The 15,080-nt window shown below is 37.6% G+C and overlaps 1 long non-coding RNA gene across 1 annotated transcript; it reads left to right on the plus strand.

Moving 5' to 3' along the window:
* The first annotated feature begins 1,571 nt into the window (after positions 1-1,571).
* Positions 1,572-14,032, plus strand: LOC127529121 (uncharacterized). The gene is made up of 3 exons (XR_007935804.1): positions 1,572-1,673; positions 3,381-3,516; positions 13,938-14,032. It is a non-coding gene; the product is annotated as an uncharacterized LOC127529121 (long non-coding RNA).
* Positions 14,033-15,080: the final 1,048 nt, after the last annotated feature.

The following is a 15,080-nucleotide window of genomic DNA, read 5'->3' on the forward strand; positions in this document are numbered from 1 at the left end:
TTACCCCAACATCCTCATATATTTCCCTGGTACTTCTTTCTCTCTCATGTACCTCCAGACCTCTTGACATGGGACTCTATCATAAGCCTTCTCCAAATAAATAAACACCATACGTAAACCCTTCTGTTTTTCTTGATACTACTCTATCAGCTGTTTCAATGAAAATACTGCAACAAGTGTTCCTCTCCCTGGCATAAAACCAAACTGCTCCTCCCCTGTGGTGGTCTTTTCCCTATACCTTCTCTCTATAACCCTTTTCCAAAATTAGCTTTATCGGTCTATAGTTTCCACAATCCTGAATATTGCCCTTCTTCTTATAAATTGGTACAATCACACTGTTCCTCCACCACTCCACATCTACTCCCTCTTCTCCTAAACTCTCCCACATTTCCACTGGTATTCCATTCAGTTCTGTTGCTTTTCCATTTTTCATTTTTGTGCCTCCTTTACTTCCTCCCTCTTTATTCTTGGCACTAGCCCTTCATTTAGGACTCCATTCCCAAATACTACCCTAGGATTTTCTTCACTCAACAGCTTTTCAGAGTACCTCAACCATCTATTGTCTATTCTATTATGCTCACTCAAGACCCCAACTTGCTCTTCTTTCTTCTGCTTTCTCTGACCGAATTATTTTCCATCCTTGTCTCCAGTCTTCGCTATTCTAAAGATCATCCTCTCTCCCTGTTTTGTTTCCAATTTTTCATACACCTCATCTAACGCTTGTGCCTTCTTTGCCTTCTTGTTTGTCTGCCTATACATTTCTCATTCTTCCTCACTCCCTGATCAGTACCATGTCTTCTTTGCCTCCTCCTTAGCCTTTATGACATCCTGCACCTCTCTGTTCCACCTCGGTGTCTCTTTGTCCACTGGTGTATTTCTTCCTGTTGTTCTACCCAACACCTCTTTACCAGTCCATCAGCACCACTTTATGCTGCATGGTCACAATTTCCCTATTTATTAACTTACAGTATATCTTTCAAATGAGATCTTCTGCACATTAGGAAGTCTATTTGGCTTTCCCTTCCTCCAGTACTGTAAGTCACAAGCTGATTTACTTTATTTTCAAAAAATGTGTACACTTTAACCAAATCAGATGCCGTGGCAAAATCTACTATCCTCTCCCCTACTCCCCATCCTCCATGTTCTCCATCTATCATCTCTCTACTCTTTCCCACATGCCCACTTACAGTAGGTCACCACCAACAGTAGCTGAACTTAATGCTAATGACACATTTCACATTTAGAACAAGTGTTTCATTTTTAAAATTAAAATAAATCAAAGGAAAAAAAACAAACACTTTTTTTTACCTTAATGAACTGAAAAATATATAGATTAAGATAATTCATTGTGGAATCACAAAAAATGAATGAACACAGTACTACCTTAAATGAAATGAGTAGAACAGATTATTTGAATATTAACATAGCCAGCAGCATTAGGTATTCCTGATATTTTAATAAAACAACAAAGACATTTTTATACCCTGCAATATTTACAGTATTGGTAAATATTACAGCACTAGCAGGAAATGTGTCCTTGATTCAAATTTAAACAAACGAATACTCATTATATTTCCTTCAAATTTAGCCCTCGTCTATCCTCACCATGCATCATATCTTACAGCTGTTCCTTCACACCTCCAGTTGCCGCTAAGTGAGCTGGACAGTGGCTGGTAAGTTTTTCATCATCTGTTTATGTGATTATATAAATGAATGACAATTTGACAGTTTCTACTCTTCTACGGTCTCTTTTCTTGCAGATATAAGTGGAATTTCAGGCTTTAGCTTTAATTACTCCTGCAGTTTTCTTCTTCTTTTACTTGGAGTTATTACTCCTGTCTAAAGAGGTGTAGTCTGAACTGGACATGACTTTCACATCAATAAGATTCAGAGATGTATGGACAGAATGTGTAATGAATAAAGTAAAATTTAAATCATAAAACAGAAGTCATCCTTGCATCTATCTGTCAACTTATTCATGCCAAATCAGGACTGTGGGACGTTGATCTGGGAAGCAGTAGTGATTGAATGTATTGTAGTTTTTTTAACATTTGCAATGCTGAGGTGATGAATGGTGTAGTATTGAGGTGCTGGAGGAACCACAGTCCCATAATAATAGACATTCAGATACAATTAGCCTTTAGTGAGTGTGGGCTTCCTATGGTCTATAATGAAAGGAGTTTAAAACTTTAGCAAACACAGGGAAATGAACAAAAGACTCCAGGGATCCAAGTTTGACTAATAGGCTGATAAGTGCAGGTGTTAAAACTAGAATTAAATTAAATTTATTAGCCATGCATCCATCATGTAAAGTAACTTAAAGCAATTTTATGTCGGAAGGCTAGAAGGTAGGAATTTACCCTAAACAGTATAATAGTCCATCTTACGGCATTGTTTGATTGTAGTTTAATGGCACGTTTCTCAATAATGACAGTGTGTGTGTGTGTTTTTATGCCCTATGATGGATTTGTATCCTCTCCAGAAAAGATTCCTCCCTTGAAAATGTTACTTTCAGGATGTTTGTAATTCGTAGTTCTAGAGTAAGAGAAATTTTGTCCAATTATGTTATCCTAGCTTTATGATTAATACTGACACTCCTGATTTCTTCTTAAAATCTTTTTGTATTGGTTAGTGATTTTGATTAGGTAAAAGACATTTTCAAATAGAAATTCTTGTCTACTAATTTTTAAATTTTGTTTTGTCCATTTTTGTTTTTTCTGGTATTTTTGATTCATTCCAGTCTCTGCCTGCTCTCAAACCTTTTCTCTCTCTAGTTATTTAATCTCATTTTTTTTTCCTTGAGAAAACCTGTTTTTTAGGTTGATTAAATTAGGGAAACGCTCAAGCTCACCATGATGCTTTAACAGAAAAGTGCCTTCTGAATATGGATGAAGAGATGGATTAATTAATAGATGGATGGTTGTTTTAAAATAGGTTGAACTCTGCAGTGTGCTCTGCTGGTCAGAAACCCTTCAATGTATGGGCTGTAGAGCACACTTTTATTTTCTCTTGCTGTCAGGGAATTGTTTCTTTGATTTGTTGAAATTACCCATCATTGTATACAGTTAAATCCATACAAAATATATGCTTTTCAAAGAGATTTTTGTGTTTTCAAGGCCTTGTGACTTTCAGACAATGCAGTTAAATTGACCCAGTGGCAGATTATAACAAATAAAAGAACAAAGGTATTCTTTAATATAGTTTGTCATCTGTAATGATCTGAATTTGCCATTTTTACCTTATGGCTTTCTTACTTTTGCTGAGTATCTTTTATTTTAGTTCTTCAATAACTCAATTTATTTGGGGCTTTTGTTAATACATAGAATATACATTTTACTGGGTGAAAGCATTAAATTGCTAATCTTTTGTTTTGATTGCAGAATTGGTTCCTCTAAAACGTTATTCTTTTGTTCTTAATTTAATTCTGAAGTCGAAGAGGTGGAGGATTTGGAGACTTAAGGATGACATCTCTAAAGTTAAATTTCATATTGGCCCACATTTTGGTGCTCATTATGGGTAAGAAGTTAAATATTTATCTGATGTTATACGTCTTTTCTACAGCATATAATGAAATATATTTTGGTTTTTAATATCTGAGGTAACCAGAAAAACAGTCAACATGTCAAATAATTTTGAGACGCAATAGTTTTGTGCTCAGACAAGATATGGAATCATCTTGGTAATCACTCATTGAACTCATCATCATTTCCTTAAAATGTTATTTTATTATAAATGAATACAAAGAAATGTAGCAACAACTGCTGAGCTCACACATTTCAAGGATACAGTGCCTATAACAGGTACTCGCCTTCATCAAAGTTTACACATTTTACTATTATATACAGTAACATTGAATAATAATGAATTTAATTTGGCTTTTTTGACAGTAATCAACAGGAAATTAAATTAATATCAAAGTGGACATAGACCTTAGAAAAGTGGTCTGCTTCAAAACAGGCAGCTAATGGTAGACCTAAGTAAATAACTTACTTTGCAATGACCAGACATACTGTATATACTCATGTTTAAGTTCTCCTGCAGATAAGCTGTGTCTTGATTTTTTTAATTTCCGGTATTTTATAATGTCGGTCATATACAGTAAGTCAAATGCGGAAAACTCACACTATTAGTCCAAGAGATTATGATATGCTAATGCCCACTTGAGAGAGTACCCACAGAGTAAACTTCCTTTTTTTTCCTATGTTTTGTGCCTACATGACCACACAGTAATACCCGAACTACTCCAAAGCGACGTTTGCACTGGTTTGTGTTTTTTGTATCTCACACCCTCATACACCTTTATCGTAAAAGCAATGTGGCAATAAAAATTACAATAATCTATCAATTATCCTAACCCTTCAACTCCAATGCAGGGTCCCAAGAATCCAGGAAGTGCTTCATGTAAAGCAGGTATCAGTCCTGAACAGGAGATTGTGACTTTGCAAAGCACACTCAGTCACACCCACACTTATTCACACAAAGCCAACAGCTAACAGCTTGGACACTGAAAGAACATGCAAATTCTGCATAAACCATAATCTAAATCTGTCACACTGTGACAATAATCCCATTATGTGGCCTAAATGATAATTTTGTGAAATATAATTAGCCTACACAGGAAATTATTAGATTTATCAGAAAAATTGTGGTTTTGTAGATAATATAGTAATTAATGTAAAACCAAGGTTATTCTAGTGTTTTATGGTTGAAAGTATTAAGTTTGCAGTTTCAGCAACAGTTTGTAAGCAGAATGCTTCTGTGTGCAGACTGTGCTCTTCTACTCCTTTTGGGGGCACATGAGCTGCAGTGATGCTTTGAAAATGAATGGAAGGATGCATAAGAGACACCCCATACGATGCAGCAGTGAATTCCATGATGGGGAGTGCAGAGATGTGCATAGACGGGTCCTTTGATTTCATTTAACAAGGCGAGCACTGTGTTTGAATTGATCAGACATTTTTTTTGGAATTTTGCCGGTGAAGGAATATTTTTAGGTCATCCAAATCTTCTTTATTTCTAATTATTTTCTCATGGGTCTGTCATTTTAATCATGCCTTTGTGAAAAATTACATTGAATTTGTGGTGTTACTATGATTTTATATTGTTGAGGATCAGAAATTCAAGTGTCAGACCAAAATGAATGTTTGGAGTCATTGGACTGTTTAATTTCAAATATAAAGAACAGCATGTTAAATTGTATAAAACTTCCACAAGTGTCCACAGAAATATCATTCTGGCTATGGGACCTCTGCATTCTTGGTTTATTCTCTTAAATATCAGCTTAAATTTCTCTTTTAAGTATTTATATTTTTGTGGTGACTTGATTTTAAAGTGTTTTCTCTATGCTTTACATGTGTTAGTCACCTCTGCAGTACGCACGGACTGAAACGTAATGCACTGTCACAAGTGGCAAGTATGTTGTTAAACTTTGGTCATGATAAACACAAGTCATAATAAAAAGAGTTTTGTATCATATTTATTTTATGAAATCAGCATCTTGCAATAAGATAAGACACTGATACCACCCCATTACACTACATTAAAATCAAATGCAAAATGATGGTTATCTTATCATCAAACTTAGACTTAGAGGACCATAACCCTTCATCCAATTCTGGGGACTTCTCCAGTTTAAGAATTTTAATCTATATTGGTACAAAAAAATGCATGTATTTGTTTAGCCTACAGTGGGAGACCTAAACACGCTTGCCTGAAGAAAGAAGCTGATACTCAAAATGCAAGACAAACGTTGGATTTAAGATGATTTTCCTGGCTTGTCTAAAGATGGCTTGTTCATAAACTGACTGTAGAGATTAGGTCTGATATCCTCCACTGAGCTTCACGACTAGCCGTGGAAGTCTAGTAATTCTTCACTTATGCTGAAATAAGAGGATCCCTAAACAGGCTTAGATTCTATACAATAATATGCTCTCTGTTACAGCATGGAAACAGAGAAGCATTTTTTTGTGTTTCCACCAAACAATTTCAGCTGGTGCAGGAAATGCAGCATTTGTTGTACATTGGCATCGACGTTACCTACCTGTATGGTCGATGTTAATTAATCATCTATATTAACTCCAAAGTATTTTTATGATTTTATCTGTGCTAAAGAAATAGTTCACACACCACAGAACAAACCTCTCTATCTCCTAGATCTGTATTAAACAGACAGACCAAGGACTGCCATATCATCAGATACTTTTGTAATAGAAATAAAGATACAATTCAGAAAATGTTCCTGAAAGGCAATCCGATGGTAAAAAACAAATTATTGGATGGATGGATCAATGGTTAGTGCCACTGCCTAATGGATCCAGTGTTTTGGGCTCAAATCTGGCACTTGGTTGATGTTATACTCTCCTTGTCGCTCTCTGTGGCTGTATTAGATTGATTTATGACTCCAAGCTGGCCTGATATGAATGATTGTGTATGTATGTGCCCTGTAATCGGCTAATGTTCATTCCAGGGTCATTTCCTACTCTGCATCCAACTGTTGCTGGAATCAAAATTAAATTAAGTAAATCTGAATAACTGAGTCACTAATCCAGGGTGTTTCTGGAGTGCTATAGTAACTCCGGATTTTCTCTAAGATTAATATTTCAGCCAGGGGCTGGTTTATATTTTTAGTGAATTTCTGATTTTCACTTGTTGTTGACTATTCATTGCATTTTCTGATGGGTTAACAAAGGAAAAAACCCTTTTGCAGTTTGGGTGAGATGTTTATTCTCTGAAAAACTTTTAGCAATGATATAGAATTAACTGCCTTAACTTCCACTGTTATGCAGAAGATATACAGCTATATCTTAATACATACATACAGATTCACCTCCCAGCACACTCACTGACTGCATCACTGATCTTAAGCTATGAATGGAAAATAACTTTCTCAAACTTAATGCCAAAAAAACTGGAGTGTTACTGGTAGGCCCAAACTCCCAGTTTTCTAAGGCATACAACTTTTCTGTTTCTGTTGATGGTACACTTGTCAAATCTGCTCTTGTTGTCAAAAATCTTGGTGTTTCATTTGATTCATCATTTAACTTTGAGCTACACATCAGGGGCCTAATGCATATCGCTGTGCGTAGAATTCAAACTAAAACTTGGTGTATGGACAAAAGCAGAAATGTGCGTATGCACAAAAAAATCCAGATGCATAAATCTGTGCGTACGCCAACTTCCACATTCTTGCACTCTATAAATCTCGGTTGGCGTGAAAAGTAATGCTCGTGCACGTGCCTGAGGCCCCACCCTAACTCCTCTCAGAATTATGCCTCTTTGAATATGCAAATCAATATAAATAGCCTTTTATGTTTTGTATTCTGTGAAAAGACAATGGCAAAAGCATGGGGAAAAATGAGAATTTCAGTGAACACCAAGTAGAGGCAAGGAGAAACATTCTATTTGTTGGTTTAAGCAGTGATACAAACAACAAAAGGAAGTTGATCGAGTGACAGAGTGGTTGAGAAACTCAAAAGATCAAGTTTAGAAAGTTGCACAGTGTCTGAAATAAATAAGAAGTGGTCAGATATCAAAGTCGCCGTGAAAAGTCAAGTCGTAGCCCACAATCTAAGTGTCATATGGAAGCGTACTGTATTAGGGTATAGAGAAAAGAAAAAAACTGTGACACAGTGTGAAAAAAAGGTTGAAATTTCCACTTTAATCATGTAGTTTATTTTGTCATTAAAGCAGAATGTCGTAAACTTCATCTTAAAATCGTTTAATTTAATAGTTTCTCAAATCCCAATGTAACTGAAGCAGTGCATTAAATGCTTTGTATTCTGTGTGTTATTCTATGTACTATGGCAGATAGGGGGCACTATCACTCCTTTGAACCCTCTGATCAGATGCCAGACACCAGATAAAAGTCCAATAATAATATTTATTATAATAATAATATGCACCAAGCACCCTCCACTCTACAATACTCATAAACAATAAACAATACACTAATCAATAAACAATCCTCCACTCCCAGACGCGTTGCCACCCTTCCTCCCGACTCAGCTCGTCCGTCTGGGATTTCCCACAGTCCTTTATAGTCCATGACACGGAAATGCTTCTGAACCCTCCTAGCACTTCCGGGTCAGGTGAAAACTCTTCTTCTTCATCCCGGAAGTACGTCATTCCCTCTGTCGCTGTGACTAACACGTACTTTCGGGTTATAGCGAACATACAAGTCCTTATGCCTCCCTGTAGCATCCTCTGATGGCCCCCATGGTATCCAGCAGGGCTGTGAAGGAAAACTCCAATGTCCATAATTCCCTGCTGGCATTCGGGGCACCTTCATGCTGCAGGGAGGGCTCCATCTGGCGGCCTTGGGTTTTGGCCGGGATGAATGTATGTGTATTCTATGTATGTATGTGTGTGAATCACTATGTGCTTCTTAAACGGACTTTCTCTTATGCCAACAGGATACAGAATACATTACATTCATGATGTTACAGTTTTCTGAACAATTTAAATACTAAGATGTATACTTGAGATCATTTTCATGATGATAGAAAGCATGTATAAAACAATGAGGCATGTTGGTGGAGTGGTAGTGAAGAGCTGGTGCACCTTTGCCTCCCGTAAGATGCTTGCTGTGCCGTGCGCAACCCTCAATAAAATAATTTATTGCAGCAGTACTGTCTCTTTAAAACGTACTAACGCCCGATTCCTGTCCTTTCTTTTCTTTCTCCAAATAACCATTTGCGACACAATCAGCTATTTAATAAATGTCAAGCCATCTGTAAGCTTAGAACACCGATTCTTCAAAACTTTTAAGGAACATTGAAATATCTTTGTAGTACATGTTTAATTATTCTATCCATCTATCCATCCAGGTCATGCCAGTCCCAGCAAGCCTACAGCACAAGGCAGGAACAATCCCTGAACGGGGTGCCAGCTCATCATTGCTACTGCCCACAGAGTCTTTGCATATTTAATCATTAACAATACACATTATTTAAATGAAGTTAAAAATGTATCTGTATAATGTGACAGAGTGGTGGCGCTGCTGCCTTGCAGTAAGGAGACTTCGGTTCACTTCCCGGGTCCTCCCTGCGTGGAGTTTGCATGTTCTCCCTGTGTCAATATGGGTTTCCTCCAGGTATTCCGATTTCCTTCCACAGTCCAAAGACATGCAGGTTAGGTGCATTGTCGATCCTAAATTGTCCCTACTGTGTGCTTGGTGTGTGGGTGTGTGTGTGCCCTGTTGTGGGCTGGCACCCTGCCTGGTGTTTGTTCCTGCCTTGTGCCCTGAGCTGGCTGAGATTGGCTCCAGCAGACCCCTGTGACCCATTCATCTTAAAAACGATATCAAGAGCTCCAAGAAGATAGCACCTGGAAATCTAAATCGACTTAAAAGCCACTCGTCATCATCAGTAAATACATGCTCTCAATTGAATTGAATTCTTTTATTGTTATTGTATGATACAATGGTATTCAATATGCAAATCCTCCATAAACTTACTTTCCTATAAAATGGTAAACTAACAACAACAACAATAATAATAATAGGATAAAAAACAGTGAAAAATATACAATATGAAAGCATAAGTGGTTCAGGTTGTGCAATATTACAGCTGTAATACAAGTTTACAGTGAGGTAATTGTACTTATAAGAACAAACAGTTCTACCAGGAGCACTTGATGGACTGATTGAGTGCATTCATAGCTCTTGGGATGAAACTGTTTCTGAACTGCGAGGTTTGTTCAGGAAAGGCTCTGAAGCTTTTGCCAAATGGGTGAAGTTGAAATAGACTGTGCGCATGGCAGAGGCAGCGTGTGCTAGAAGCTGTATCCCGATATTTCTCCCACTCTTGACACAATTTGCCGTAGACCTTTCTGATCAGCTGTTGTGATTCCACACTCAGATACAGTGAGTTAAAATACTCCGAGTGGCGCACTGATAGTAACAACGCACAAGTAGCTATGGTATTTGGAATAGTTTGGCCATTTGGTGCACAATTATATGGTTACAGGTTGATTACAATCAGATGCCTTAAACTAATAAACAATATGCAGTTAATTTCAGTGTATATGATTAAGCCGCATCAGGGATGTGGATCTAAAAAAGAAAGGTTAACCACACAGGAACAGTAGCACTGCTTTGACGCTAGGTGCTGTCAGTTTGCAAAACCAAGCAGAGAACTTGCGTATGCAAGGGATTGAACTGGCGTGGAAATGTGTGTGGATTTATGCCACATTTAGTTTTCATACAACGTGACGTGAGTGTGGAAACGGGCGTACACAACATTTTTGTGCATATGCACCGTTTATACATGAGGCCCCTGGTCTCTTTCCAAAATTTCATTCTGTCATCTCCGTAACATTGCCTGCCTCCATCCACCTCTGTCCTTTAATGATGCTCAGACTCTGGTTCATTGTTTCGTAATGTCCCGTATTGGTTACTGTAATTCCCTCTTCATCAGCCTTCCTGCAAAATCTATACAGAAGCTACAGTACATTCAGAACTCCGCAGCCAGAGTTCTCACCCACACAAAGTGTTCTGCTCACATCTCCCCTGTTCTCTCCCAGCTTCACTGGTTACCGGTTCCATCAAGGATTAAATTCAAGATTCTGCTTCTCACCTTCAAAGCTCTACATAACCTTGCCCCCCTCTACCTTACTCAACCCCTAGCTTCTTACACTCCTTGTCGCTCTCTCATGTCCTCGAGTAGTAATCTCCTTATTGCCCCACGCATCAGACTCTCCACCTTGGGAGGCAGGTCCTTCAGTGTTATGACCCCTCAACTGTGGAACTCTCTTCCTCAGTTTCTCCAAGATTGCTCCTTTTTCTCCACCTTTAAATCTCAACTGAAAACTTTCCTATTCTACGAACGCTTGTCTTCTGTGTAATTTTTGTTTTTTAACTCTGTACGTAAAGCGACCGTGGGCTTGTGAAAAGCACTCTATAAATGCAACTTATTATTATTATTATTAGAATGCAGGCTGTTTGTGCTTAAATTTCTTCTAAAAGGTGGATTTAATCTAAAAAGAGGATGATCAAATCGTGTTTGATCCATTATGTGGTAAACATTTGCTTGTTCATGACAAATTACAAACATATTAACATAAATACTTGGACAGAGACAACTTTTTTCTAATTTTGGTTCTGTACATTATCACAATGAATTTTAAATGAAACAACTCAGATGCAGTTGAAGTGCAGACTTTCAGCTTTAATTCAGTGGGGTGAACAAAACAATTGCATAAAAATGTGAGGCAACTAAAGCATTTTTTTAACACAATCCCTTCATTTCTGGGGCTCAAAAGTAATTGGACAAATTAAATAACTGGAAATAAAATGTTAATTTCTAATACATGGTTGAAAACCCTTTGCTGGCAATGACAGCCTGAAGTCTTGAACTCATGGACATCACCAGATGCTGGGTTTCCTCCTTTTTAATGCTCTGCCAGGCCTTTACTGCAGCGGCTTTCAGTTGCTGTTTGTTTGTGGGCCTTTCTGTCTGAAGTTTAGTCTTCAACAAGTGAAATGCATGCTCAATTGGGTTAAGATTAGGTGGCTGACTTGGCCATTCAAGAATTTTCCACTTCTTTGCTTTAGTAAACTCCTGGGTTGCTTTGGCTGTATGTTTTGGGTCATTGTCCATCTGTATCATGAAACACCGCCCAATCAATTTGACTGCATTTAGCTGGATTTGAGCAGACAGTATGTCTCTGAACACCTCAGAATTCATTCGGCTGCTTCTGTCCTGTGTCACATCATAAGTAAATACTAGTGTCCCAGTGCCACTGGCAGCCATGCACGCTCAAGCCATCACACTGCCTCCACCGTGTTTTACAGATGATGTGGTATGCTTTGGATAATGAGCTGTTCCACGCCTTCTCCATACTTTTTTCTTGCAATCATTCTAGTAGAGGTTGATCTTGGTTTCATCATTTTTCCAGAACTTGTGCTGGCTTTTTTAGATGTTCTTTAGCAAAGTCCAATCTAGCCTTTCTATTCTTGAGGCTTATGAGTGGCTTGCACCTTAAAGTGCACCCTCTGTATTTACTTTCATGCAGTCTTCTTTTTATGGTAGACTTGGATATCGATACGCCTACACCCTGGAGAGTGTTGTTCACTTGGTTGGCTTTTGTGAAGGGGGTTCTCTTCACCATGGAAATGATTCTGCGATCATCCACCACTGTTGTCTTCCGTGGACGTCCAGGTCTTTTTGCGTTGCTGAGTTCACCAGTGCTTGCTTTCTTTCTCAGGATGTACCAAACTGTAGATTTTGCCACTCGTAATATTGTAGCAATTTCTCAGATGGGTTTTTTCTGTTTTTGCAGCTTAAGGATGGCTTCTTTCACCCGAATGGAGAGCTGCTTTGACCACATGTTCTCTGTTCACAGCAAAATCTTCCACATGCAAGCACCACACCTCAAATTAACTCCAGGCCTTTTATCTGCTTAATTGATAATGACATAACGACAGACTTGCCCACGAAATAGCCTTTGAGTCAATTGTCCAAATACTTTTGAGCCCCTGAAATGAAGGGATTGTGTTAAAAAAATACTTTAGTTGCCTCACATTTTTATGCAATCGTTTTGTTCACCCCACTGAATTAAAGCTGAAAGTCTGCACTTCAACTGCATCTGAGTTGTTTCATTTAAAATTCGTTGTGGTAATGTACAGAACCAAAATTAGAAAAAAGTTTTCTCTGTCCAAATATTTATGGACCTAACTGTATTGCTTAACATTTCTAAGGAACAGAGCTTAATGACTTAAAGATATCGAAGTATTTAAAAATGTATCTCATTATTAAACATTATTCTTTTGGTTAGTTCAGCACTCTGTCTCCACAGATAATGAAAATAATGTTGCTTTATTAAGATATTTAAATGTAAAATTGTCTCTGTATAATAGATGTATTTTAATGGAAACCTATAGCCACTGTTGTTGTCTAGGAGTAGGGTTTTGCCCATCCTTCTCTAGTAAGAGCACTTGTCTATTTTATAAATGCAGCATTCCAAGTTCATTGGTTTTAGGGCATAGAAAGTAAACAATCTGGATGGGATGCCAGTTTAATCTAAGAAAACACTCATATTGGCACAATTTAAAATTGCCACTCATCCTGACTCACAAACCTGTGAAATGTCAGAGGAAAACTAAAATACTTAGAGAGGAGAAAAAAAAATCTGTGCAGATCACCTAGGCCGTAATCAGAGCAGTGTCCAGTAGCCATGAGGTAGCAGTGTTATGCACTGTGCCGCCGTGTCTCACCCAGTGCAAATAGGCAAAACCATCATTTTCCAATGTGATAAGGCAGCTCCAGCACCATGTTAGCAAGTGGTGTTTAAATGAGATGGCTGATTGGGCTGAAAACAAACACGTCATTTGCATGTTTGTTATTTTATGACACCTTCATAAGTAAAAATGATTCAAAATCTAAATAAATTTATGTCAGCGAAGATTGTGAGATACTGTATTTAAATTTATTAGATTACATTTATTAAATATTAATAGGGCTCCTCATGGACATTGTCAGCTAGAGTGTCTTACAGGGATATCTCACATAACTTGTACACAAACTCAACATAATAATTTTTAATCATGCTGCTCAAGTAGCTGGTAAGTTTCAAACAATGTGGGCAAATCATATTTCTGATGTTAAAAAGCTTGATGCCATCACAAATCGAGTTTTTAAATATTTTATCACTAGAAATGTTAAGACAGTCAGAAAATCTGAGTGAATCTTTCATGTGAACTCTGTTAGTGCTGAGAAGAGCCTACCAAGGCCTGTCTAGACTTCAAGCACAGCTCTGAACCATTTTCTTAATTCCTTATTTTGTATGCTAAGTACAAACTTTTAAAACTCATCTAACAACTAAGTTATATAAAATGCACACCTCCCCATGCTTCAGAGTGTCAGTTTGCAGTATTGAAGTGATGCTCAGTTGTACACAAATTCCGCTGACTCATTCTGTCTCTTTTTTGTGTTTTTCAGGGTCCGTTAAGGTTTGGTCTCAGTTCTGTGTTAACACTTCAGTCAGCTGTACTTGCTTGATAGATGGACAAGGAGAGTGTAAATGGATTATTAATAAAGGAAGAAATGGTTTAGTCAAATCTGCAAATTGTGGCAAACAAGCCACTGAACAATGGTCAAGTGAATCAGGAATTAAATTTTACATGGCATGGAATGAAGATGAATGCACCTTCTGCTTGGAAAAGGAAAGCGATCTACTCAAAAATGAATGTGTGGTTCGTTCCTGTGAATATGTCAATCACATAAAAATATCTGAAGTGATGGTGTTTAATATCTCCAGGGGGAATTATTTGTCATTCAGCCTAACTTGGATTAAGCAGCCCTACAGTAAGTTATTTAATATCAAAAATGTACATTTTAAGAATATTTCACATTAATTTATTTACTTATCTTGTGAATATATTTCTTTTAACATTTCCAGGCTCTCCAGGAAAAAAACTGTTCAGTTTGCATTTTCATTCTCACCTTTTTTGCCTTGTTACGACAGAATTTGTACTTTTAGCATTCAGAATTATTTTTAAATGCCATATGAGCAGTGGTTAGGGCTAATGACACACAATTGTAAAAAAGTGAAAGTCAGCCATTGCATAATGAACACATTCAATAGACCACAGACATCTGAGAATTTACTACAACATTTCTTTGGCAAAGCAGTGGAAACCAGTATTTTTCCATCCATTCAAACTCAATCAAAGGATCTTGGATGTGTTTGTGTGTGCAATGAGTACACAGTAAGAGAGTGGTAGGCCATCCAGGGCAGATTTATGCCGATTGCTTCGGCTGTTATCTTCGGCTCTTATCGTTCATTTTTTGTGTCAACCTTGTGTAATTCAAGGTCACAGGGCTCAGAGCCTTGGATACTAGGGGAGGAATTAAGCGTTAATGAGACTCAAGTGCATCACACATATCCACTTACTTCTGCTACACCTATTCAGAATCATCAGATTAACCAGAATTGAATGTTTCGGGGTTCAGGAGTAGTTGAAGAATATATATACAGTTTGCATATATGGAGCTCGATTGGTATTTGTTATAGAATACCAGAATTGGCAGGTTCACCACTGGCACCCTGTGCTTTTCACAGATGAGAGCAGGTTTACCCTG

The sequence above is a fragment of the Erpetoichthys calabaricus genome, chromosome 9, assembly GCF_900747795.2.
Source record: "Erpetoichthys calabaricus chromosome 9, fErpCal1.3, whole genome shotgun sequence".
NCBI lineage: Eukaryota > Metazoa > Chordata > Cladistia > Polypteriformes > Polypteridae > Erpetoichthys > Erpetoichthys calabaricus.